This window comes from Eptatretus burgeri, chromosome 18, assembly GCF_056783735.1.
Source record: "Eptatretus burgeri isolate ZD-2024b chromosome 18, Ebu_testis_v1, whole genome shotgun sequence".
In the NCBI taxonomy this organism is placed as follows: domain Eukaryota; kingdom Metazoa; phylum Chordata; class Myxini; order Myxiniformes; family Myxinidae; genus Eptatretus; species Eptatretus burgeri.
In genome coordinates this window covers 14265096-14271095 of record NC_140978.1, presented here as the reverse complement: position 1 = coordinate 14271095, position 6000 = coordinate 14265096, and the positions used below count along the sequence as shown (strand labels likewise).

The window sequence follows — 6000 nt, the reverse complement described above, 5'->3', positions numbered from 1 at the left end:
TGTGTTTGGTGCACCCTCAACAATAACCACCGACAGAGGTTGTCAGTTTGAATAAGCACTTTTCCAAGCTCTGCCTCATCTAGTTGGCATTAGAAGAACCCATACCACAGCTTATCACCCGTCACCTACTGGGCTCGTGCAACAATTCCATTGACAGTTGAAAGCATCTCTGAAAGCCATGCAAATAGATGATGGACAGAGATTCTTCCCATCATCTTGCTAGGTATCCAAACTACCATTAAGTCTGACCTAGGGTGCTGGGTTGCTGAATTAGTTTTTGGCACAACTCTCAAGTTGCCAGGACAGTTTGTGGTACCTCATCGGTTTAATCACATCTTGGATCCTAGCAACTAAGTACATAGACGATGGATGCACAAGAGAAACTTGAAGCCTACACCTTCAAGGCTACAGCACAGGCAAACCCAGACAAATCCAGACATTCAGAGATGTACTCATGTTTTTGTATGACAAGGTGGTGAGGAAGCCACCTCAACTCCCATATGATGGACCATTTGGAGTCATCCCACATGCTGACAAGTTTTTCATTATTAATTACAATGGGAAAGATGATACTGTCAACAATGACAAGTTGAAGCTTGCTTAGATTGAGCATGACCTGACTACTGCACATGTGTCACCTGCAACCTCTCACATGCAACCAACACCAGCACCGGCAGCTGCTCCTAAAGAGCCAATGGCGAGGAAGACATGGTCTGGCTGTCAAGTCCATTGGCCAGGTCATTTTGTACAGCATTTTGGAACTTGAAACTTTGGAACTGTTCATTGTTTTACACTACAATTTTAACACCTTTATGATCAATCACTTTCTTTCTGTGTTGACAAATTATTGTCACTAGCAATCTAGGAGGGGGCTGCTTGAAGTATACTTTTCATCGGTGCCAACTTGTTGTACTTTTAGATCATGAATTTTGTTCCATTTATTTGTCCAACAAATGGTGGCAGTTGTGGTGACATGGCGTTTTTCATCAGGTTTCTAAGCAATCGTTTTTTCCCAATCTGACTCTCTAGCTCTTGGACCTCTGACTCGGGGGACGAGTGGTGAGAAAGGCTTTAACCAAAGTGTGACAACGTTTTCCTGTCTGGCAACTCGCTATTTACACCTTCATAGAAATGACATTCATAGAAATGAAACAAAAGTTCACTGAAATCAAATCACATTCACAGCCCTATCTTCAATGATACATTTCTTCTCTTCACTCACGGAGTTTTGTACCACATGTCTGTTCATGACCATTTCCTACAGCAGCACTTTTGCTCTTTGCACACGCAGCTGTGTACCACATGTCATGTCACGGCTATCTTCAGTTGGTTTACACTCCTTGCAACTGCGGGACTACTATCATCGAACCCCTTTTGGTGAGCAGCTTATTCCCATGTGCACTGGCCATTTATGACACCCGAGTCACTGGGTGGATCATGTTATCAGGTGGACTGCATTAGAATCTACAACTGCAAGTCATAATAAGAGAATGAACAGAATGGAAGAAATTTTATGCCTCTGCATACAGTACTGGGAACATACACGCAGAGTTATTCATGTCTAAAAAAATTTAAAATAATATATCAAATCACAAAACAACCATGACCTCTTAGAAGTGGAACAACAGCGTGAGTCAGCACCTCCCTTGAATACATTCTGGTTTGCATTTTATATCCAGTCCTTTCTCTGTTTCCAATAACTACTTCCAACACTGTGTAAGCTTGTATATATATATATATATATATATATATATATATATATATATATATATATATATATATATATATATATATATATATATATATATATATATATATATATATATATATATATATATATATATATATATATATATATATATATATATATATATATATATATATATATATATATATATATATATATATATATATATATATATATATATATATACACACACAGCCAAGTTTCATTAAAAAAGAACAGTTTTTGAGAGCAATTTCATTAAAATAGTAACAAAAAATTACAAAAGCTTTGTTTTTCACTTCAACGCACAAATTCATGGTTCATCTAAGTGCATATAGTGATTATAGTTGATAACAGAACAGGCTGTGCTAATTCAATCAGCATTATTAAATATCCTGCAGTTTCCACAAACTATCGGATTACTGAAGTACCTTTACTCAGGGTCTCTCTCTCTCTCAGGGTCTCTCTCTCTCGGTCTCTCTCTCGGTCTCTCTCTCGGTCTCTCTCTCGGTCTCTCTCTATGACTCTCTCTATGTCTCTCTCTATGTCTCTCTCTATGTCTCTCTCTATGTCTCTCTCTGTGTCTCTCTCTATGTCTCTCTATGTCTCTCGATCTCTCTCGATCTCTCTCGATCTCTGTCTCTCGATCTCTGTCTCTCGATCTATCTCTCTATCTATCTCTCTATCTATCTCTCTCTCTATCTCTCTATCTCTCTCTCTCTCTCTCTCTCTCTCTCTCTCTCTCTCTCTCTCTCTCTCTCTCTCTCTCTCTCTCTCTGTCTCTCTCTCTCTCTCTCTCTCTTTTCACCAACCTCAGAAGGATGACATGCTGAGTCAACCCCACCTGGTGTTATTTAAGCAGCAGCGGGGCTTCAACTTCGCACCCTGGGATTCCAAGCAGCCATCCGATGTGTTAAGCAAACAACAGTCTTCCCAGGGGTGTGTGAATTATTACTTCTACAATTTTGTTTTTGTAGATTTCAGTCTTTCCGTTTATCGTATTAAAATCCTGCTTCTCTCTTTGTGGTACTTCAATAATTTTGTTCCTGAAAAGTTCTGCTTTCATAAAGTTTTTTTTCTATTTATCTGTTCATCTTATTTTTTTTTCTAATTCCATGATTTACAATGACCCATGAGTTGGAAAAAATAATGTCTTTCAAAATATTAGGAATAGCATTCACATTCAGGAGAATTTCACTGCTGACTGAGATCCAAACACTGCAACCGGATCTCAGCTGCTTTATTTTGACTGAAGCTTGTTCTTGGGTGATGCTAGGCAAGCAGTGAAAGTCAAACAGAGGTCAGTCCTAGCCAGTTCTCACTAAATAATACACTAAATGGTGATTTATATTTGAATAAAGTTTACAAATCCACATTATCAATCATCACCGGCTGTCATGCAGAAGGGCAGTGGGGTTAAGCAATTCAATGCTTCGGGGTAATAGGCAATACCCTGGTTTTTGTACTTTATAATTATCGTTCATTTCAAGCACAATACAGGCCTCTGGCCCAGTCTCTGTCGATGCAAGCTCCAGCGCATTATTTACAATAAGCCTTGGCCATGACCTTTGCCAGGAAACTGAGTTATTTTCAAGCCATATTTAATGCCCTGCTGGACAGATATACGATGGCAGTTGTGACGGGTGTTGCTTGCGAAAATGGAACACTGTCAGAATAAACTCATTTATCGCTAGGATGCATGGCAACTCCAGTAGAGGGTTCTAATTCAACACAACAGGGCTTTACAGTGACATGAACATTGAAAAAGTGAGGACTTGTGACAACACATTAAGCTAACATGAACATTTATGGGGGCATCTGAAAAGGTGCCAAAATGAAAAACCAAAGGAGCTCGCATGGTAATGGTCTGGCTTAACCCACAACCGGAGAAGGATATTGGTGAATACGGTGGTGGTAATATGGTGGAACCAAGTTTTGCTTTAACCCTAATGTACAAGGCAGCATGCATGATCCGACTTGATTTTCCTTGGCATTTTCGCGATTCACCAAGGTGTGCTTTTAGATAGGTTTCAAAATGAGATTTATAATTGGGAGAAAAGGGGGGTTGGGTGTTCATATGTTTCACCATTTTTTGTATATGCGACATTTAAGCGGTTGAAAATGGTTAAAAAAATGTATTATTTACAATTTCGTTCGTGTTTTTCCTTTAAATTAAATTCACTATAAAATTGTTTTGCTTGTGTTATTTCGAAAGATCTGTTCAAGAATATTGATCTCACAAATCTAAGAATAATTATCTTTCAAAACAAGATAATTTGAAGAACTCAATTCTATTTTTTAAACGGTCAAATACTTTGGAGCCTTTCACCATGATGTGACAACATACAGAGCTCGATAAATGTAGCACAGTATTGCACTTGCGATTGAGTTTCCAGTTTTCTTGTCGAATCCCCATACGTATGAATTTAAAAAAAAATGGCTAAAAGTGTGTGTGTGTGTGTGTGTGTGTGTGTGTGTGTGTGTGTGTGTGTGTGTGTGTGTGTGTGTGTGTGTGTGCGCGCGCGCGCGCGTGTGCGTGTGCGCGTGTGCGTGTGTGTGTGTGTGTGTGTGTGCGTGTGCGCGTGTGCGTGTGTGTGTGTGTGTGTGTGTGTGTGTGTGTGTGTGTGTGTGTGTGTGTGTGTGTGTGTGGGGTATATTGGAGCCCATCATACTCCAGACATCTCAGTAAATCGGCTGTCCTATTTGATTACAATTGCTTAAGGATATAAAATAATTTACGATACACTGTTATGAATAGTATTATGCAGGCAATCTCTACAGGTTTCCATTTGAATGGAGTGTGTGATGACTTTTGCCTTATTAGGCCTTTTCATAGTTTGCCTCTGGCTCTCGGGACACATGAGAATCTCATCGTAAACACCCCGCACAAATGATAAATGAATGAGAACAGCAGGATAGTGTACTTGGTGCCGTGCATGCGTCTGTGTTCTCTGGTCCTGAATTCCATCGAAGTTATAATCTGTTATTAGTGTGTGGTGTTGCAGTTAATGTGAAACCATAGGGCATCTAAGGTCTGGCTTGCCATCCTGCAGATATAAAGGATCTTTTGTTATTACTTACAAAAAAAATACTGTATATATTGAGATAGACAACACAGCAGATGTAGAATCTAAATATTGTGTTCTCTTTTGATTTCTCTATTTTTTTCCTCTTTCAATACTACTGCGTCATAAAGTTAAATATGCTGTTATCATTTTAGTTTGGAAAAAAACGCACAGACGAAGGAACAAGATTAACTTCATGAAGAAGATTAAGAAGAAAAAAAAATCTCCATAACATGTCCACATGCCAAGTCGCAAGGAATTTCCCTTGTTTCGTTCAAAACAGGTTCTCCAGTTTTGATAAACATGGAATTGCATCTCACATTTCAAGAATGGTCTGCTCCTTTTCCATTTGTGGTTTACTTCACCGACTGTTGACCCAGGGGAAAATATAGAACATGACAGTATGACCTTGTAACTAATAAGCTGAGAAAATTCAGAAGCTTCCAAGCACAACCAACTCGCAATGGACAAAGCAGACATTCCAGAGTCCACAGCCTCAGGGGAGCAACCTCAAAATGGCCTTGTGAAGAAAAGCAGAAAATGCGAGCTCAAAAGCTGCTCGAACACCAAACTCAGCAAAGAACAAATGTAAGGTCTTAACCTGCTCCCCACCGCATTCCCAATCACTCCAAATCACTCCACCACTGACTCCCCATAACTGCATTCCCACCCATTGTACCACTGAAGTTTATAATTTCCAATTTTTCTTTTTGGACATTAGGAAAGTGTTGCAAACATGTCTTCCTGCAAGGGAAGTGATGGTAGTCTCAGTGGATAGGGTTCTGGAAGTGGTGAGGATGGGGGTTGGAGGAGGGTAATAAGATGTTGGCATGATTGTGCAGGATTGATGGGCCTATTAATAGCCTTTTCCTGCATTGAAGCCCGTTGCAAGTTATTGTAAAAGATTACTGGTAAAAGGTTTTGAAACATAAATTCAATGATTGAGTTCATTCACATCAAGCACAAGGTGTAAGTTCAACTGAACATCGAATGCCGCTTGCGCAGCATGCAAATACATCAATTATACGTCATTAATTGTTTAATACCACACTGAACCTCCACCAGAAAATAATATCTGTACTGGTGTGGACGAATTAATCAACAATGTATTTTGGAACATGATTTACATACAAATTGCAAATATATATGTATATATATATCGATACTAATAAGTGTGTGTTTGTGTCTCCTCCATAACTCCAAAACCAT

General features: G+C 39.1%; 1 long non-coding RNA gene across 1 annotated transcript in view; it reads left to right on the top strand.

Annotated features, from left to right (window-relative positions):
* The first annotated feature begins 2550 nt into the window (after positions 1-2550).
* LOC147008635 (uncharacterized) overlaps positions 2551-6000 on the top strand; it is an 83918-nt gene continuing 80468 nt past the window's right edge. Inside the window, exon 1 of the long non-coding RNA XR_015053235.1 lies at positions 2551-2665. This is a non-coding gene — a long non-coding RNA (uncharacterized LOC147008635). The remainder of the gene's footprint in view (positions 2666-6000) is intronic.